Here is a 21,860-nt window from a genome sequence, read left to right as displayed (position 1 = left end):
GATGGGTGAGCAGGGAGGGGTGGGTCTGGGCTGGGCTGAGCGGGTGGATCCTGGGACTCCAGGGTCCCCGTGCTGTGTGCCTGGGAGAGTGTGTCATTCAAGATGAAGTCTGGCCCAGCCTGGCCCCGGGCAGCATGTATGGCTGGTGCCTTTCTCCCAGCGAGAGTCCTCAACCTCAGAAGCTTCCTGGGGCCCTCTTCCCACCCGAAAGAAGCCTCACCACTCACTGCAACTCTGGCCCCGTGGCTCTACCTCCTTGGCCGTCGCCTCCAGACCACGCCTGCCCTGTGCCATTCGTGGGCCCGCAGCTGGGTGAAGCCCCGTGCCCCCACGCCCCCCACCTTTCTCATCTTCTCAGAAGCCTCATTCTGTGTGAGGTGGTGCAGGCAGGAGTCAGGGGAGGGCTTGAGAGTTCCGTGAGGGCAGGTGTGCTGCGTCTATTCACATTCTGCAGACTTTATACGCCGCAGCGCAGAGGCCTTTCCCCGGGGCGATATGGGAGCTTCTAAAAGTCACTCGAGGGGCTTCTGGAAACGGCGTGTGCCTTCTTCGCTGCCCCAAGCCCCCAGCGGGAGATTACGATGAAGTAGGTCAGGCAGCGGGTAGGATGTTCGAGCATCTGTGTTATGAACACGCTCCCCCGTGCCACGGTGGTGCACCCAGGCTGGGGCTCCTTGTTGTGGCGTCTCAGTACAGCTGTGCTGTTGCCCGGGAGGAGGGGTGTGAGGGTCCTCATGCTGCAGGGCAAGGTGTCCTGGAGGGGCCCGCGAGGGAGGAGAGTGCCCTTGTCACGTGAAGTCTTTTCCCCGTTCCAGAAACTTGGCCTCGCCTTTCCGATCCTGCCACGCTTGCTCAGGAGGCCTGGCTCACAGTGTTTGGGGATGAGGTCATGGTCAAGGAGAGAGCTGTGGGCATGGGGCTTGGGATGCCTGGCCAGACTCGGGAGGGTGGAGCAAGAGCTCACGTTGGCTTAGTTATTCCAAGAGAGTCTGCTTTCCTAAAGGAAAAAGAACCACACAAAGGAGTCTGGCGCCCTCCCGAAGGTCTTTAACGGGCTTACTCTGACTGGGAGCACTGGCTCCCTGCCTTCTGCTCCAGCCTGGGGCCAAGAAGGCCCCCAAAGAGACGGTCTGAGGCTGGGCAGGCAGCCTCATAAATGCACACTCAGCAGCTGCCTCGCTGGCACTTCCTGGGGCAGATCCTGAGCCTGGGTCAGCAGATCCGGACCTCTACACCTGCGCGTGCTCCAATGTCCCGCCCGCTTGGGCCATGGCAGGGCCCAGGAGGCGCCCTCCCTGACAGGGTGGAAGCACCTCGAGTCTTTGTTTATTTGCTCCATTCTCTCCTTCCCAGAGTCCCGGCCTGGCTCGTGGTTCGGGGAGCTCATGCCCAGGTCTCGACACGGCAGGAAGTTTCATCAGCTTGCTGTCAAGTTTTGGCCCGGAACCCCTTTGTCCAGGAAATCATCTGGGCTAGGAGGTTCTTCAACAGGAAAGGGGACCTGAGCTCCTCGAGGCGTGTCTTTGGCCCAGCCCTCCCTGACATGTGCCTGGCATTGGCATGCCTGATGCTCACAGCTGGGCTCTCTGCAGTTTCTGGTCAAAGGCCGGGTCACGAGCCGTTGCCAATGCCTGTGAGGCAGAGGGTCCCTTTGGAGCCTTAGCTGTCTCCACTCAGGAGTCGATGTTTGGATAGGTCTGGAGCCTAGCAAGGCGAGCTTCCTGGGGGACCAGGAGAAGTCCTCAGCAGAGACTCATCCTAAGAGAGGAGGGAGTGACTTGGTGACAGCAGCTCCTCCAGAGGGATGGACTGTACCGACCACAGCCTGGCGTGCTGCTCGCGGTGCCCTGTGGTCCGGCCAGGGGTCTAGGCCTGAGGATGTGCCCATGGTGGGCACGGAAGCCTGGGTAGGGCCATCGGGACAGCAGCCAGGTAACATGGCACCGTGGGGACACTAGTGGCAATAAGCAGTGCCTCGGGCTGGCATCAGGTGCTTCTTTCGGTGGGGACAAGAGCGAAGAAAACACAACAGTGCGTGTGGCACCTTATCTGGAGACTCTACCTCTCTGGGAGGCCATGAGTGACTCTTCCTTCAACTGCCCCACCCAGCGGCCGGAAAGCATGGCACACAGATGGCGGTGGACCTATGAGGGGCCTCCCTGGGCTGTTCCAGGAGTTCAGAGCCCCCCATCCCTCGCCGCACTGCATGGGCTCCTACATCCCTCCCGACCTCCTAAAGGAGTCCAGCCCATTTTGAGCGGGCCCAGCACCGTGCACTGTGTCTTTGGGAAGAACGTGCTATAGGTAGTAACCTGTGTGCTGTGATTTGAAGAACATGAGGAAATTTGGCTGGAAACCTTTTCCACGTTGGGGTGACAGTGTCGGGAATTCTGCCCATAGACCTGCCTTGTCTTCACAGCTTGCTCGTCTCAAAGAAGTGGATGCTCCTAGATCATAGGTGTGCATAAATTGTTCATTACTTTTTCACACGTTAACGTCTTATCTCCTCCAAGATGGTTTGAAATCCCCTACTCCTGTGCGTCGTTGGTACAATGACCTTCACTTTGTAGGTGATCATTACATTTTTTGTTCATTATGTAAAAAGCTACCTTGTGTTCGGTGGGCATAGAGGGTTAATTAGCATTATTTGAGCTGATACTTATCATATGCTAATGCACGATAGGCCACCAAATACTCCCTGAAGCACTGACTTCCAAGACCAGACATGCTGTGGTCAGCCGGAACTATATCTTGTCGGGGGTTGATCCCCCTGTATTTTCACCCCTCATGCCAGCCGTATTGCAGACATTTGAAACATTTTGTTGAATGACTATAACACAATATGTAAGTAAATAAAATATGAAATCTCAAAGGTCCAATAAGGTAACTATTTAGTGAGTGGCTGGGTTTTAACCACAGCCATAGGAAAGACAGAAAGGAAGCAAAGAATAAATGTGAAAAATAAGGGATAATCTTGCCAAGAGCCTTCAGCATGGAGGATATGGTTTTTCCTTTCTTTAAAAAAAATTTTTTTTTACATTTATGTATTTATTTTTGAGAGACAGAGAGTGAATAGGGGAAGGGCAGAGAGAGAGGCAAACACAGATCCGAAGCAGGCCCCAGGCTCTGAGCTGTCCGCACAGAGCCCGATGCGGGGCCCGAACCCATGAACCGTGAGATCGTGACCTGAGCCAAAGTTGGAAGCTTCACCGACTGAGCCACCCAGGTGCCCCTGGTTTTTCCTTTCTGAACCCAGGAGGGTCTATAACTCCTCCACCCACTTCGAGAGGGCTTAGCAAGCATCTTGCATTTTGTTGAGTGTGTTTGACTTGGAGACAATTCCACCTCAGTTAAGTCTTGTAGTTGATGAATTTGTGCAGTAGAAAGAACTGGGGCAAAAATAAGTTTATGAAGTGTCTGTAGTTGAGGCTAAGAGGTTTTTGTGCATTAAAGACTAAAATGTGAGAATTTGCAAGGAAGGAAGTCGAACTCTCTCTGGAGTTAGGATAGGTGCCTGAAGTTCCCATGGTCTAAAGGGAGCAGACCAGCATGGACATGAATGTGGCCTCGGGACAGAACAGAATCAGGAGGTGAAGCTGGTAAAAGATCTCAACCTCGAGCAAGATCAGGCCAGAGGGGACAGGATCCAAGCCACAGTGTGGACACATCTGTGTGCTTTGTGACATTTTGGGCATATACGCACATTTCATGTTTTTTTCATCCCTTGACATGTATCCATCGAACATTAATGCGAGGCTAATACATGCCTTGTCTTCTGGTGAGCTCTCAGGAGGTTTGGTTTTTCTTTTACAAGATCACTGTCAATTCTCAACTTCTTTTGCTCTGTATTTGGAGCAGGCACAGAAGCTCCCTACCTGGAAAGATGATTTGCTCACCTCCCACTGACAGATACTTGAAAAACATCCATGTTTGATCACGGGGCCAGGAGAAGACTTCAGGAGGGACAATGATGATGATGAAGTAAAGGAAGCCTGTGACACAGGCAACTGTTTTGTAACTTGCCTGAGGACGTGATGCTGTTTGCGGTGACTTATTTCAAAAGGAGCTAGAGAGCGGAGATTGGGTTTGTCCAGCTCACAAATTGAAAGAAAAGTCTCAGAATCTTTTGTTGTTGCTTTTGTTCTTGCTTTCTTTCTTGAAATGATTTCTGATGTATAGAGAAGTCGCAAGAATAGTACAAAATTTCCCTGGATGAGCCAGATTCCCCGACTTAACACTTCACTGTACGTGCTTTATTGCTTTCCCTTCCCCCATCTCATCTCTGTATCTCTCTGTCTCTGTCTCTCTCTACTCCTCTATACACACACACAAGCCCATGGCCAGCAGCTCATTTTACTGAGGTTGTTTATTGACTGGAGGAGGTGATATGATGTGGGTCAGTGGACATCGAGGGAAAAGCTGATGGAAGTTACAGGAGGGAAGAATGTCCCTCGAAATGTACTGCTTTGCCTCTTTATTTACAAGTCTGTGTCCCTATTGAAGGAAATTACCTGACTTGTTGTTTGCCACGGACTGTAGGTTTTTCAGTTAAAGCTTGTTTGTTTTCTTTGGAATGGAAATACTGTGGCAGTTTGTGGGAGTGAAGGCTATTGGTTCTTTTGAATAGATCTAAAAGAGAAGAATGTAGGGATTTTGTTTCGGGTTTTACTTTAATAAACTCAATCCTGCGGGGTTTACATCCTTGGGGTTTTTATGAGAATGGAGTTTACAGTTACTCCACTGAGAAGGTTGCTGAGCACGTGAGGAGGTGAGGAGTGGAGATGTTTGCAATGAAGCGTCATGTCTTATGACAGGCCAGTCCTGGTTATAAAGACATAAAAATAAAGACAGAGTTGAGACATGACAGTTTCTGAATACATTTTTGTATTGAGTGTAAAGCTTAATTACTTTTAGCCTGACACTTTAAGCCTCAACAAAGAGGACATGGGAAACATGATTATTATGATTTTAAACATGAAAAATCATCTTTCTAAGTGTATTTACTCTTCTGTGTGCTTTGGACATCCTCCCAGTTAATGTCAGCATGATGAATCACTCCTTTAACATTGTTTCGCAGAGTCTCTCTTGGTTTAATGCAATTGGACCTTTTTTTTTAGAAAAAGAAATTAAGAGTCGTTTGAATCCATATAGGAAAAGAATCATTTTTGATTTTTTTTAAGATGGAAACTATGAAACAATGAGAATGGGCTCAAGAGCCATTTGTAGATGAACTGGTTTTAGGAGGCAGGAAGAACAAGGGAGAGCAGGGGAGAGCAGGGGAGAGCCAAGGGAAAGTGCTGAGGGACAAGTGGCACAGAGAAGGAGTGGGGCCCGGGGAAGGAGTACAAGTTGGGTGCAAGAAGCTGCAAGTTTCTTCTTCACTAGACTTTTATCCAATATTGGACCACAGTTGCCTCTAACCCTCAGGGGGCCACACCCTCATTGTATGCCAGACCAGCACTTTTACCCGAAACTGTAGCGCATAGCAAGGGTGGAAAGATGAATAACATTGCTTGAAACGGCAAAAGAGATTCTGTTGGTGACAGGGGTGGGGTAATTCATACCAATCATCTCACTGAAAATAACCACCAGACAATTAAATGACATTTAAAACGTTCCTCAAAAGCATTAAAGAGCGAATGAGATAATGAGGAGTTAGTGGGTCAAGATTGAGAAGACGAAAATCCGAGAAGTGATGTTGCCCCTGCTTTTGACCAAGGGACAGATGAAAATCTGAAATATGGTTAAGAGAGTGAGCAGCACCTTTCCAGTCCTGTGAGATGATGGGGCATGAGTTCGGAGCCCCGAGCCCACAGGAAAAAAACCTGCCATTCTTTGGTCTCAGTCTCAGCAGCACTGTTCATCCTCGAGATGAGGGTCAAACAGAAGTAAAACAGCCCTCTCATGAACTATGGCCCAGTTCGGGGTCATCTGGGGGACCAAGAAATCTTAGGTCCTGAAATTGGAATAAAGGATAAGGAAATGATAGCACCTCAAGCCATGGCAGAGGCAAATAAAAATTAAATCTAAAAAGTAACAATTCTGGCTCCAAAATATTTCTACTAATAATTAAAAAAGTACAACGTCAACGTATAGTAAAAAAAAACCAACAAAACAAAAAACTAGGCACAGAAGGTACACAGTCGCCTGAGAAAGAACCGTGTGAAAGAACAGTGAAAACGAGAAATAACACGCACCCCTGTAAGAATATCAGATATGGGAGTGATCAGTGAGAGACTTTATAGCAACTGTATTTACTATTTTTTTTTTTTTAATTTTTTTTTTTCAACGTTTATTTATTTTTGGGACAGAGAGAGACAGAGCACGAACGGGCGAGGGGCAGAGAGAGAGGGAGACACAGAATCGGAAACAGGCTCCAGGCTCCGAGCCATCAGCCCAGAGCCCGACGCGGGGCTCGAACTCACAGACCGTGAGATCGTGACCTGGTTGAAGTCGGACGCTCAACCGACTGCGCCACCCAGGTGCCCCTGTATTTACTATTTTTAAGAAGAGAAAGGATAAGTTTGAAAAATTTGGCAGATTATCGGAACCCACAAAAAGTGCAAAGCAGATTTAAATGAAAACAAAATAAACTCTAGAACTTAACAATCCAGTAACTTAGTTAAAACTCAATATATAGATTTAATGACATATTAGATAGAGTTGAAGAGAAAATTAGTAAACTGTAAGGTTAGAGGAAAATATGCAAAATGAAGCACACAAAGGCAAAAGGTAATAAGAAGACATAATACAAAGAGAGGGTATAATTAGAAAGTCCAACACATGGTCCAGTTGGAATTTTGGAAGGAGTAGCAGCAAGAGCCTCAAGAATAAAATAACTGCTCAAAATTATAATATTTATCACTAATAATTGATGAAAATAATTGCTGACAATTTTCCCAAGAGACATTAATATATATGTAAAAAATCCCAAGGAATCTTCGTCAGGATAAATATAAAGGAAATATCATGGTGTTGTTGTAGACAAATCCTTAAAACTGCCAGAGAGAAAAAGGTTACTTTTTTTTTTTTTTATGTAGGCTTCACAAGGAGCCCGGTGTGGGGCTTGAACTCATGACCCTGAGACCAAGACCTGAGCTGAGATCAAGAGTTGGACGCTTAACTGACTGAGCCACCCAGGGACCCCAAAAGATTATTTTAAAAGGTACAGTAAATACACTGATAATTGAGTTATCAGGAGCAACGATGGAAGTCAAAAAAGATAGTGGAATATCTTCAATATACTGAAAAACCAAACACAAAGATCAAACTGCCAATATAGACTGTCAGTAAAAATATCTTTCAAGTATGAAGATGAAATTAAGATATTCTCAGACAAAAACAGAAAGAGTTGTTACCAACAGATTGTCAATGAAGGAAACATTAAGGAGAGTTCTTTATTAGGCAAAAAGTAATCCTTGATGGAAGGTTAGAGATGCAAGAGAATAAATAAATAAATATATGAGCAAATCCGAATGACATGGATTTTATAAAACAATAATAATATTTGTGGGATCCATATATATGTGTGTATGTTATTATCTATCTATCATCCATCTATCATCTATCTTTCTATCATCCATCTATCATCTATCTATCTATCTATCTATCTATCTATCTATCTATCTATCATCCACCTATCATCTATCTATCTATCTATCTATCTATCTATCTATCTATCTATCTATGTATCATCTATCTATCTATCTATCTATCTATCTATCTATCATCTATTTCTATGTAGGATATGAAAAGCTTTAAGTTTGGAAGGGATTAAAAGGATTCTAAGGGTTCTAAGGTCCTGATACTACCCTAGAGGAGGTAAAAGTACCAATTATCAAAACACTTTGTTTTGTCCAAAACTCATGTTGTCATTTCCAAGGTAACCATTAAAAGCATACTAAAAAGTATAAAACTTTTAAATAAAGAGACTGAGAAAATGGAATGATAAAAAATAGTCAATCCAAAAGAAGGCAAGAAAAGAGAGGAAAAGAGCATGGAGTGAGTGGGACAAATAGCATATTGTAAGATAGTAGATGTAAAGTCAAATATATTGTAATTATATTCAATAAAGGTAGACTACTTCAGTTAAAAGACAAAGATTTTCTGGCTTGATTACAAATTGAAGTCAAATTATATTCTGTTTTCAAGGCACAAATTAAAGCATAAGAATAAACACAGTTTGAAAATAAAAGAGTGGAACCCATTAAACTCTGTAAATAGTGGCCAAAGGAAAGCTGGTAAATCTGTATTAATATCGGACAAACTTGAACTTAAAGCAAGTTAAAAAGAAAAAAAAAAGAAAAAAAAGGAAAGAAAAAGAATTACTGGAGATTAAGAGTTACTTCTTACTGATTAGGGATTCAACCCATCAAGAATATAAAATAACTTAGCATTTGTAAGCATCTAATTATATGGCTTTAAATATTTGAAAAAAAAGTGACGAGAAGAACTCGATGGAGGTTTGGGTAAATCCACAGTCATACTGGAATTTTGTAACAGATCTCTCTCAGAACTGATAGATCAAGCAGGCAAAAAATCTATAAGTCTAGGAGAAATTTCAAAAACATGGTTAAAAACCTGACACACCAAGAGAGGTGAGAGAATATACCTAGTTTCAAGTATATATCGAATTACAAAAACTCAGCCCATAGGAGGCCACAAAGCAAGAATCAACTTCAAAAGGTGAGAATTACAGAGGGTGTAATGTGACCACAGTTCAAAAGCAAAAAGGTCACTAGAAGATCACCATATGTTTAAAAATTAAGAAAAATATCTAATAATCCACAAGTAAAAAAGAACCTCAACCAAAATAGTTTTTTAAAAAACATATTTTTCAAACACATGTGGGATGTAGTGAAAGCAATGCTTGAAGAGAAATGTTCACCTTAGAATGTTGTACTAGGAAAAGATACAGCCTGAAAAGCATTCCAGGAACTAAGTGTTTGTCTCCAGAAATTAGAAAGAGAAAAACAAAACAAATGCAAAGAGAGGAGAAGAAAGAAAACAATAAAAACAAGGGCAGACAGAAAATGCTGAAATAAAAGCCAGGCAGAAGAGCCAAAACCAAAAGTTGTGTTTTTTGAAAAGATGAGTAAAATTGATAAACCATGGGCAAGGCTGAGCAATTCAAAATGGAAAGAAGTCACAAAGGGCTGCTACTGGAGATGACGAGAAAGGTGGCATGGAGGCCAAGGTTCAAAGACTAAGAGGGAAGTGATGAAGGGGAAGGGGCATGCCAGGCAGTGAGGAGAGGCTGGACCAATGGCAGTAGCTGAGGCCACCGCTGCTTTTGGTGAGGAGCACCGGGAGAGAGGGTGGCCTTCCGGAAGGGCAGGATCAGGGGCAGGCCTGGCCAGGAGGGTGTTGACTGGGCAGGGTACACTGGGAGCTATGGGGAGCCACTGGAGGATTTTAAGGCAGGGGAGAAGTGACACAACAGATTTTCCCTGTAGGGTGATGGTTGGCAGCAACCTGGGGCACGATCAGGAGATAGGGTGGAGTGTGGGGGGGTGGGAGTGCAAGGTGGGCGGGGAGTCCAGGCAGAAAAGATGAAGGCCTGGACCAATGGAGCAGGAGGGGCAGGGGAAGATGCAAGGGGTGGGGTGAGACTTGAGTTAATAGCTTCCAAGCTGAGGACAGAGGAAACACTATTTAAGGGATGAAGGGCTAATCATGAATCTACAAGTGGGGTGGAGTGGAAGAGAAACAACTTCCAAAAAGAAGGGCATTGCACATCATGTGCACCCTACTGGCCATCAGGACATCACTGGTAGTGGTAGGAGACTTCAGAGAAGAGTCTCGTTTCTGTGGATCCTGAGTAAGTGGAGCCCGATGCCTGGAGCAGGGGAAGTGTGGCCGGGAGCTTGTTGAGCCATGATGGCAAGGAGAGAGCACAGTGCCTGAAGGCAGTGTGAGCTCACAGAGTTTTTAAAAGATGGGAGACGTGAGCTTTCCTTCTTCCACTCCGTGTAGTCTCCACCTGAAACATTGAAATCAATGACTCACATTCTATGACAGAGATTTTCCAGCTATCAATCCAGGCTTTCCATTTCCTCCCTCTTTTTACATATTAATGGGGAAATGTTTTTGAACCTACCCTCACAATTATTCTTTGTGTGCATGTCTGGTTACTTTATTTACCACATAAGAAGATGGGGAGACCAACGCTTTTAAGAATTTCAAAAGGCAGAGAGATCAATTTAAAGGATCACCAGAGGTGTTTCTGCCAAGGGAGTCTATGAAATGTTTAAGTCAGAAATGGCCAGTTTACATGTCAGACTGGTATTTCTCAATCCCATTTCCTCCCTGTAACATATTGTAATTGAAAGATACCCAAACAGATGTTTTCTGTTATATGGATTCAGTTCCAAAGTTTTCTTCATATGCTGCTCACAGACAAATAATCCCTAAGGACCAAGAGGAGCCAATAATCTTCATTTTTGTTATTGCATATGAAAATATTTCAGGTTGCGTGGTTAGATTAAATTTGTTTCTGAACAGCATTATTATTAAAAAGGATCCTCTCGGGGCGCCTGGGTGGCGCAGTCGGTTAAGCGTCCGACTTCAGCCAGGTCACGATCTCGCGGTCCGTGAGTTCGAGCCCCGCATCAGGCTCTGGGCTGATGGCTCAGAGCCTGGAGCCTGTTTCCGATTCTGTGTCTCCCTCTCTCTCTGCTCCTCCCCCGTTCATGCTCTGTCTCTCTCTGTCCCAAAAATAAATAAACGTTGAAAAAAAAAATTAAAAAAAAAAAATGGATCCTCTCACCTTCCTGTGCACATTTTAACAATTAATTCTTTTGCCTTGTGGTGAAAATTCCAATCATTCCTTTTGTGGTCGTCAAATTATTTATTCATTTGCTGTGGCACTGAGATTCTCTTTTCCTCCACCAAATTATATCCCACTGACCCATGGAGTTCCTCACAAGAGATGCTCAGATTGCCCAAGTGTGTGTTCAGGCGCACCTATTAACACAACAAGCCTTGTGTTTTCTTGTTGGACCGATGTTCCGAAAATGAAATATTTAGAATGGAAATAGTGGAAACATTGTTTTCACAAAGAGGGTTAGAAAAACCACTGTCTAACTAGACTCTATCAATATTGCTTTACATCTTAAATTGCTATATCTCAAAGTCATTCTAAGGTCAGAGCTTACCATGAACAATGGCTTGGAAAATAAGAATAGCCTTCTCTGGGGGTCCTGAACGCTGACTGCAAGGATGGGAAAGAGACAGCACTGGCCATGGGGGAGGTACTGAGCAGCTCATTTGCAGTATAAACTTCCTGGGGTCTGGACCCCAGAGTGTTATCCAATAATGTCCTTTGTTATCGCCATGGTTTTTCTGCTCATCAGTAAATGAGGGCAGGAGAGATGGAGAGATGGCTGTCAAGGTGCCTTCTAGGGTTAACATTGGTGACATTAACTGTAACTCAGGTGTCTGGTTGAGAAGTTGGAGTTCCTTGCTCCTAAATACAGAGATTTCCCGTACTTTTTGCTGCTGGTGGAAGATAGGGCCAGATTTTCTGGCTGAGTGGACAGGGCTCACATAACCACAAACACCATGACTGAATCGGGGAAGGAAAGGCCAGGTGTGGTGCCCAGAGGGCACCTGCAGGGTATTGAAATCCAGACTTCATTATTTGTCCATGCCTGTGTTCATTCCCTCAGCAAATGATTATGGAGTCCCTTCAAAGTGGTGGGCATTGTACTAGGCACTAGGTAGACTATGGTGGACAATATAGACACCATCTCTAGCCACTTAAAGCTTCCAATGCTATTGGGAGGTGTTGAGTAGGCAGATGAGCTATGTCATTGAATGTTGTCATAAATTCCATGAAAGACAGGCATAAAATCCTATGGGACAGAATAGCAAAGGGACCATTGGTAATGGCGGGGGCCATTAGAGGTTAGAAGGGTGAGAGGTCAGTGAAGGCCTCTCTAGACAAATGCATTTGTCAGTTTGACAAGAGGAGAAAGAAGGGACAATAGCCCAGCAGGAGGGTAGCATATGTGAGGCTGAGAGGGGAGAAAGGCCATGATAGGATGTGAGAACCAAAGAAAGTTCATGTGATGGGTGACAGAGGGAGGCTGGGGAAAGAGACAGCTGGTGGTGGTGGCTGGGGGCCCAAGAAAAAGCTCTTCTTTAAACCAAGGACAGTGGAATCTAGAGGGTGGTCTTAAGCAGGAGAGTGACATAATTCCACTTGTATTTAAAAAATATAATTCAGGCAGCTTGGAGAGAGGACCAGGACTTGTTCAGCATAGTGGGATGCAGGAAACAACATGAAACAGGGCAGGGTGGGGGGTGAAACTGCCCCGTCAGAGGGCTAAAGACCACCATCTACAGGGGCCTTGGCTCCCTGTCTCCACTGTATTCCTCCCTCCATAATGCCATTCTGCTCTTGAGAAGAAGGAGCACCTCATGGAATACAATGAAGACTTTGGGCAAATGATTTCTCCAAGAATTGTTTTTCTTCACTCCAATGGTGGGTGAAGGAATGAACTCACTGAGCAAATGCAAACAGAAAATGTAAATTGGCGCCTTCTCATGCCTCCAAATACCAAATTGCGTTGACTTCCTCATTTGTGCTCCAGCTGCGTGTGAGGTGAGTCCGGAACATAGCAGGGGCTATAGGCCAAGGATGGTCCCGCATGCGGAGAGGGACATGCTGGTCATCAGGGACCACGGGACACATGTACTTGAATGCAAACAAGACCCTGACCTCAGAGATTTGTGTCTGGTGCTCTCACACATGCCTGATAGTCTCCAGGACTGAGTGATGGGGATTTGGACATCAAAGCCTCTTGGTGAGTAGAAAGAAAGAGTATCTTTCCTGTCAACAGCATTCAACATTCCAATAGCAAGGTGCGGAATGCTGTGGGGTCAGGTTTCCCTGGATCATGTGTGTCTCAGAAGGGCCATGCACTGGCCAACCTAGGAGTCCATTTACCCTGCTTGTTTAAAAAGAAATGGGAAAACCATTTGATGAAAACCCAATTTTCCTTAGCGAAAGAAGAGAAGGAAAAAGCTGATCCAATATCCTTGATGTGGGAAGGAAAGATAGATTGCTCAAGCCTGTGATAGAGTGAGCCCTTTGTGAAGTGGAAATGAATCAGATCTTACTGGTCTAACAGGACGGGAAACACCTAGATATTCTTTGGCACCATTTAAAAAGCACGTCAACACGAAAATCCCCAGGTAGCAATATAGCTAGAATATTCTGTCATGTGCACAGTCAATGTACATGTGGGATCAGCAAGGTGAAGAGTCTTCTTTCAGTTTTGTGTCCCAGAGCTGAAGCAAGTTATCGAAACGTTGAATACTGAGAACAGCTTAAAGGAATTCTTATCCTGTTTTTGTGCAAGCCCGTGGAGAAATCCTTCCTTTCAGTCCTCCTGTGAGTGAAGATGTCGTTTAGAGGATGCCAGGAGCAAAAGAACTATCTGAAAGAGCTTCCCACCCTGCAGGCTCCTGAGATTTGGGCTCCATTGCAGTAGGGGTGACTTTATTTGTTGAGGATTGGAGCTCATCTTGGGGAGCCCATTTCTTCATTGGCTACCACCTCCTCCTTTTCTGAACTGCTTCCCCTCTGACCACTGTGAGTGTTTTCCACAGGTTCCCTCCCCTTCTCCACCCCCCCCCCCCATCATAAGTCCCTGGGCCAGCACCAAAGCCATTACCCTGGTGGAACACTTCCAATGGGGCACCCTTTCCTCTACTGCAGCAGAAGCTCACCAGCATTGCACCCCTTCCTGCAGGGCTCACTCCATGCGAGTTGCCACTGGCTCAACAGAACTCTAAGCCAGGCTGCTGGGCACTGGAGCCAACAAGCATCTCATTGAGGTCAGCGAAGAACAAAACTCTACTTGTTTTCAGAGCTGTCTTGATTTTAAAATTTGCCTTTAGGGGCGCCTGGGTGGCTCAGTCGGTTAAGCGGCCAACTTCGGCCCAGGTCATGATCTCGCGGTCCGTGAGTTCAAGCCCCGCGTCGGGCTCTGTGCTGACAGCTCAGAGCCTGGAGCCTGTTTCAGATTCTGTGTCTCCCTCTCTCTGGCCTTCCCCCATTCATGCTTTGTCTCTCTCTGTCTCAAAAATAAATAAACGCTAAAAAAAATTTTTTTTTTTTAAATAAAATTTGCCTTTAAAAAGCAACCAGACAGAATTCATTCTTTTCAAAGCAGGCTCCTGTTCTGGAGGAGACATGCCAAATGGTCTTTGAGCAGACATGGGAACAGTGGAATGCAAAGCTGAGGCTGTTGTGTAGACCTATTATACCACTTTGGGTGAGTTGATGGGTTTGGCAGCAGGATCCTGGCCCAGTCCTTCCCAAGGACGGAGTCAAGGCTAGGATGAGGCTCTTCCTCTGTCTGTTTCTAGGCCACATCCTACCTCCAGCGTCCTGTGGTTCCTTGTCCCTGTTCCATGAAAGTGGTACATGCTCTGGGCCAACACCAGAATAAAGGAGGTGTTTAAACAGGAAGTATTTGCTCATTCTCTTTTCCCCATATCTAAATCATATTCTTCTTTTGAGCCTCAGTGAACACTGCACCTCCTCCATGAGCTTTCCATGAACTCTGCTTCCTCTCCTCTGTCTTATTCAAGCCAGGAACTTTTTCATTCAGAAACTGCTCTCCATTGCTGGCTGTGCTAGATTGTTCCAGGCCAACTTGGTCAAGCTGGGAGCTACGGTTCCTTGAATTCCCTTTCCTGGGTTAGATTTGGCCAAAGGAGATTTGCATGAGATATGGAAGGCAGGCGTGAAGCAATGGCCATTATTCTTAGAAGTTCACTGTGGTCCTTTCTGGCTTTCTATGTGAAGATCCACCATCATTCCTTAGGGCTCTGTGACAGAAACATGGCCGGCAAAGTGATAATTGAGTCCATTTGCTTTTTCTCTTTCTACCCAGCTGACCATCTTTCAGAGGCGGCCTTTTTTCAGATGAGAGACCAGGAAGGGAGACTCTGGGGAAACTAATATCTGATAGTGCCCAAGACTCTTGTTTCATGGATGGGTAGTCAGAAATGTTGACTATAGGGACACCTAGGTGGCTCAGGTCATGATCTCATGGTTTGCGGTTTGAGCCCCACATTGAGTTCACTGCTGTCAGGGCAGGGACTGCCTCAGATCCTCTGTTCACTGTTCTCTCTGCTCCTTCCCTGCTTGTGCTCTCTCTCAAAAATAAATTAAACATTTATAAAAAAAAAGAGGAAGAAGAAATGTTGACTACATATGAGGAACAGTAAGTAAGCTCCTGGAATTTCTACTAGTCCTTATGTTCATGGAATGTGCAAGTCTTTCTAAGACTTGCAAGACCAGACCTGGGGGTCTGATAGCCCAACGAATAAGGTATGTGCAGTATTCACTCTTTGCTTCCCTCCCTTATTCTTTTCTTTCTGTTGTAAGCATGTTTTGAAGCCTTACGATCTTCAAAGTTACATGCCATGTACAAAAAATAGAGCAACCTGACGGTAATGTCAAAGATCCTGTGAAAGAGTTGTTTTTAAAGTACTGTAGGGACATAGAGGAGGGATGTAGGGATGAAAACCTTCCCTAGCAGAAGGCACGCAGAGTGGCCACGACCCGCTCTGGAAAGCTACAACTGTAGCATGCCCCACTACACAACTCCTAGGGAAAACCCTTCTCTGTGCCCCCCACTGACCGAAAGTGACTAACCTTGACTATTTCACTACTTACTTGGGTGCTTTTGAAAGCTCACCCCAAATCAGCTGCATTCTCACCCTAACACAGGCCAGTGCCATAAAATTCCTCTGTCACTTCACTTCTCAAGACATGGCTGAGACCCTATTCTTAGCACCCTCTCCCTTACTTGGCAAGAATAGGCATGAACCCCGTTTGCTTGTTTGAACGGGTTTTCGTGGTTACCTTTGTGAGGACTATCACAATTTATTCTTTACAACAGTGTATTTTTCATTTTTAAAATATCTAAAACGTCTGTCTGGTCATTATTAATCATCTTCTGCTGCTCTTTCATTTTTGTGATTCTGTATTTTATTCCTTCAGACACTTGATATGGAATTTATCTATGTGTGATGATTTTAGTATCTAAAGTCCTTGGGTGTGAGCCTGAATATGCTGGTTTTGTTTCTGTTAACTCACATTCATGAGGACTTTTCCTTTGTGAATTTGATCTTTTGTTATGAGCCTGGATTTGTTTGATTTTCATGTCAGAGACTCCTGAGAGCCCACATTGGGGATGTTCCTCTAGTGACTTGCATTTGCTTCTTCCAGGATCCAGGGCAGTGTTGTGTCTTCAGGTTTTCAGACTTGCAGGGATTCCCAAGTTCATCTTTTCCCTAAGCAACAGGTGCACCGTTCAGGTTTTTAGTGTAGAGTTATGTTACCATTGGCTCTCATGTCGACCATTCCTAATATATTTGTTTGAAGCTCATGGCTCTCTGCTCTGATTTCAGCTCACAGACTGAAAAAAAAATCTGTCCTTGGAGATTTCCCTTGCTTTCCAGAACCCAGCCATTAAAAAAAAAAAAAAAAAAAGCATAAATCCCATTTATCTGGGATCCAGCTCTGTAGAGGGAGGGGTCTGAGCACTGTTGGTAGAGCCCCGTCTCTCTAGGACTGTTTCCCTGGATAACCCAGCTTGACTGAGCCCACAGAGGAAGTTTACCTCCTTTGCTATATTTTTAGCATCAGCACTGCTCTATAATTATACACTGATGATGCACAAATGGATACTGTAGATTAAGAAAAGACACTTTCAAAGCCTATTTTATTAAGCATTCTTGAAACCGTCTGTAAATGTCACAGAGTAAGACTTGAAGAGTTTTCAAACAGCTGAACACAGAAATAGTATGTATTGCCTGGTTCATTCTGTGCCTGCTTCCTTCTAGGGCAGTTTTTAGACTGTCTTGAGGCCAATATTCTTTTTAACCTCTAAAGTATTTTGTGTTGGAACTGATTATAGAAAGTCCACATTGAGAATTAGATTTCCAACTCACTAGTCTAGCAAGAGAAGTCCCATGTAAGCATAAAAGCAGTGAGTGAGATGTGACCAGTCTACTTATTAAGACATTGCAAGAAAAGTAGTTAATTTCTTTCTCAACCTTTTGTTTGCCTCTCTGAAGTGTTAAGAACAAGGAAGGCAAACCAGATTATTAAGTTGCCATGCCTGGTGTTAATAAAACCCAATGAAAAAGCAAAAGCCAAGCCAAGCCAAGGTAACATGTGGAAGGGGATGTGATTTTTAGCACAACCATAGCATTTTTTGTTGTTGTTGTTGTTAAGGGTCTTCCAAGTTCCTCTACACAATGATTGTTCTCAGCTTGAAACTTTAATAAACACAAGTCTCAGTTACACAAGCATTTGCCTGGAACAAGAAGTATTAGAGGCGCCGTCCTTAGATCGGAAGGCTCTAAGGATAATTAGATAATGGTCTCAGTATGCTCATTGCATAATTATCTGATGTACATTAGCCTTCCAAAATAAGAATTATTTTGCTGTTTTATCCAACAAAAAAATTGGACTTGCTCTTTAGTATGTCATGCATCACAGTGCTGGTACATGCTCACTTGGCTGTCTCCCTCTTCCATGGCACTCTGACCCACTCCCAGAGAGGCCAGGGAGCCTATATCCTTAAATCTCCTTGGATCCCCAGGGTAGAGCCAAGTGGAGCTCAGCAGCCACTGCCAGTGCATTCATGTCCATTGAAGGCTCCTGTGTGCTATCCATTAGTGTTAAATGAATATCCTGTCTGGTGACAAGTGACTCCCAAAGCTCACGGTCTCTCGTTCTGTCCACTAACTTCCTGCTGTGGCCTCTGATGGAGTTTCCAGGGTGAATAGTGACAGGGCTGTGTCTCATTACTACTTCTAAAAGATACGTCAGATGTTAAGGCTTTAATAACTGAGGAATATTTTCCCTTAAACATATTTCTATACAATAAAGTAAGTCTTCTACATCACAAGGGTAGATATGTATTTATAGACATCTATAATTACACTCAAGATATGTTCATTTTGTAAAAAAATGTGTAAGCAGTTTTGTGTTTTTCTGACTGGCCTGCATGCCCATCAAAAACAAACAAAAAATGATTCCTTACTCCTAGCGGACACTGTTTCTGTGAGAATATCTCTGTTGTCACGCGGGACGGGAAATACCAGCCCCACCTTCTCCATGTCCTCTCATGGTTGAGAACTGGCAGACTAGTTTTACATAGTTTTTGAGCCATTTGAGGAAAAGGTCAGCTCCAAATCATTAGGTTCTGACCTATAAGCAGGGGACGGTTAGGGTAAAGAGGGTCCTTAGAATTAATCTTTCTGGTATCGGATGTGGCTGTCATGAGCTACACGTACCTGTACATCTACCCACCCAACCATAGCATTTCCCAAGTGCCTATGATGTTGCCCAAGTCTGTAAGACTGGGTTTCTTTTTCAACTTCTTATTAAGTCCTTAGAATTATAGGACCCAGCATTTTGTCATATCTCCTAAATCAGATTCCGTTCCATAAACCATTTGTGAATGATGTAAATTATTTTATCACACAAAAAAGTTTCAGGTGTTATGTTGAAAGTATTGCCCAAACTGGAAGTCCAAGTGTGCAGATTTCACGAAAATATTTTTATTTATTTATTTATTTATTTATTTATTTATTTATTTATTTATTTATTTATTTTAACGTGTATTTATTTTTGAGAGAAAGAGAGCATGAGTTGGGGAGGCAGAGAGAGGGAGACACAGAATCTGAAGCAGGCTCCAGACTCTGAGCTGTCAGCACAGAGCCTGATGTGGGGCTTGAACTCATGAGTGGTGAGATCATGACCCGAACCAAAGTCGGACGCTTCACCGACTGAGCCACCCAGGTGCCCCTTTATGAAAATGTTTTAAGAAGATCAAAGAGAGCTTTAGTGTGTGTAATGCCACCAAGCCACCAAAGTCCCAAATTGGGTATTTGCTTCCCACCTCTTTCTCCAGCTTTTCTCTGGCTTCCCATGGCCTCACCTTCCTCTCAGTTCTGTCCACACCTGTCTGTGCAACCTTGCTGGGCTTGGCCTTTGCTACCTCCTGGATTCCTCTTGTTGTCTCCACATTTTTCCCTTTTATGACTCAGAGTAACTCGGGTTTCTTGACTTCTTCGATCTTGAATCTTTGCACCTGCCACTCTGCCTGTAAAAAGATCCTTCTGGGATCTGCCCTTCTTAGCAGGCGATGGGGTCATCGGCCACAGACATTATTTATGTATGGAATGTGCCTAACACAAGTGCAGGCACCCAGGCAGTGCCTAGTCAATGGTGGCCATCATTGTTATGACGATGGTCATGTGGCTTCCCTGGCTGGACCCTTGCATTCCAGCCTTCCTTACCGGCATCTGTGGTGGCCGTGAGAATGTTCCTGGCAGATGTACTAGTACAGAGAGCATCAGGGTCGAGAGCCTCGCTACTGCATTTGGGCTCCAATGCTGTGGTTATGCCAAGGCCTTATTTCTCTTAGGTTGTCCCAGTGACTGCAGTAGGGATGCTAAGGCAGATTTTTTTCTGGAAGGTGTGGACTCCTTTATCACCTGCCCTTGACTCAAAGACTCCCTGATGACTTTGCAAAGTGTCCTTGGACACCTGCACTGAAACCTCCTTGCTTCCCTCCTTCACTTGGGATCAAGTGTAGCTGTGGTGTGGTGGCTCTCAGCCTTCCCTGCTCCTTTCTTGCTCCTTTTCACACAGTCCCTTAGTAAAATTTTTGCAAGTTTAATCCCATCTTAGTATATGCTTTTCAGAGAACCTAGACTAACATGGCACCTAATGCTGGGCTGGCTCTTTTCACTTTTTATCCCTGTATCACTATGTGCCAGTTGAACATCTACTCTGGACCAAATACCCTTCTTAGGTCCATGATGCCTCCTTGCACATGAGTGACCCTGAGCATCTTTTTCTGCAAGGTGCATGAATGCAGCCTGGATCAAACCTGTATCCACTCCTGTCTCTATTTTTCCTCTTCCCCTCCTTTCTCTCATTCTCTCCTATTTTCCCTCTTGCTTTGTTTCTCTATTGCCCTTTCTCCCTCTCATTTTGTTTCAGATATAGTTTTTTAAAAATGTTTGTTTATTTATTTTTGAGAGAGAAAGAGAGGGAGGGAGAGAGAGAGAGCTCACAAGTAGGGAAGGGGCAGAGAGAGAGAGGGAGACAAAGAATCCAAAGCAGGCTCCAGGCTCCAAGCTGTCAGCACAGGGCCTGATGAGGGGCTTGAACTCATGAACTGTGAAATCATGACCTGAGATAAAGTCAGACACTCAACCAATTCAGCCACCCAGGCACCCCCAGATATAATTTAAGTTACATAATATCCAGCAATATAACATTAAAAATAGATTGTAACAGACTTCCAGTTAAACAAAGAAGTTTGAACATTTTGCTTATCTTTTCTGCCTTCTGAAATCCCACCAAAATGGTAGTAAAGGAATAACATGTTGTAAATACACAAGGATTGAAAGAAAAGGACGGGAGATTGTGTCTAGAAGTTAGCACTTTGGAAACTGGAAAGAAGAATGGAGACAAATAAATGGTTTGAATCCCAGAGATGGCTACTACTTAAGTCTCTGGATGGAAAGTGAAAAAAAAGCAAGATTTCTCTTGTCACAGAATCCTGGAAAAACCCAGGAATTAGAGCATTAGGTCGGGATGCAGTTTTGGCTGAAAACAGGAGTAGTGATGGAAAGCTAAAGGAGAATTAGGGCTTCAGATGGTTTCGTTCACCCCGTATCACAAGGCAATCATGGGTTTGCCCATGATTCCAGGAGAAGGTGGGAGGTTTACTCTATGGGGATATTGAGCTAGATAGCCTCTAGATTTGGGGACACTGAGGATAGCTGAGGGATGAGGGTCTGAAATTATATATTTTTTCAAAAAGGATGAAATAAAAATGAACATACTGAGTTTATAGAACTCCCGATCCCCTTCAATCCCCAGAACTGACAGTCAGGCTTACACAGTAGCTTTGAGGACTCTCTGTAAGGACACTGGTCCAATATGAAATACAGTTGACCTTTGAACAACATGGTTGAGCTACATGTTTTGTTTTTGTTTTTGCTTTCAAAAAATATAGTGGAGTACTGTAAATATATTTTCTCTTCCTTATGGTTTTTAAAATAACGTTTTCTTTTCTCCAGCTTACTTTATTATAAGAATGTAGTATGTAATACATTTGACATACAATATTGTATTAGCTGACTCTTTATATTATTCGTAAGGCTTCCCTTCAACAGTAGGTTGTTAGTTCAGTTTTGAGGAGTCAAATTTATATGTGGATTTCTGACTGGGTGAGGAGTCAGTGCCCATAACCCCCATGTTGTTCAAGGGTCAACTGTATTTTAAATACTGGCATTTAGGGATCCAGTGAAACAGCCAATCTTCCATAATGAATGTCTTTTAGAGTCTCATCTGTAACTATAAACAGTGAAGAATTACCAAGAATTTATATAAAACCTTTAACTGAGCAACACAGATTGAAACGGAAGGACAGACGATGTGCCACTGAACAAAACAAAACAAATGTAACAAATGACTTCAGAACATGGAGCAAGAATAAAATTCTATAGAAAAGAATCAGACACAATATGAAAAGGGATTTAGACACTTAAACATATGGTAGCATAAAACAAAAAATCAGATGATAAAGCTGACAAATATCCAAAAAATAAAACAGAAAGACAAGGAAAGGAAAAGTGAGCAGTGAAAAAGAGAAAAAAAATAGAGGATTGGGTCAGAAGATCCAAATGATGGCCATTTCAGAAAGAGTGAGCAGATTAAATGGAAGGAAGAAATAAATTAAATAAATAAAAAATATCAAGAAAAGATGTCCAGAACTGAAGAACACAACTGTCCAGATTAAAGG

At 44.0% G+C, this 21,860-nt stretch overlaps 2 long non-coding RNA genes across 3 annotated transcripts in view; one reads left to right on the top strand and one right to left on the bottom strand.

Annotated features, from left to right (window-relative positions):
* LOC147581347 (uncharacterized) overlaps positions 1-21,860 on the top strand; it is a 193,645-nt gene that overhangs the window by 132,184 nt on the left and 39,601 nt on the right. The gene's annotated exons all lie outside the window — the stretch shown is intronic.
* Positions 4,646-11,324, bottom strand: LOC147581348 (uncharacterized). Its single transcript, XR_015251694.1, has 2 exons — positions 11,157-11,324; positions 4,646-4,821 (listed from the first exon to the last, which is right to left on the bottom strand). It is a non-coding gene; the product is annotated as an uncharacterized LOC147581348 (long non-coding RNA).

This window comes from Puma concolor, chromosome B2 (assembly GCF_028749965.1).
Source record: "Puma concolor isolate L17-30 chromosome B2, mPumCon1.1.hap2, whole genome shotgun sequence".
Classification (NCBI taxonomy): Eukaryota; Metazoa; Chordata; class Mammalia; order Carnivora; family Felidae; genus Puma; species Puma concolor.
Note: the sequence above shows the minus strand (reverse complement) of the source record. Positions and strands in the feature narration are given on the sequence as shown.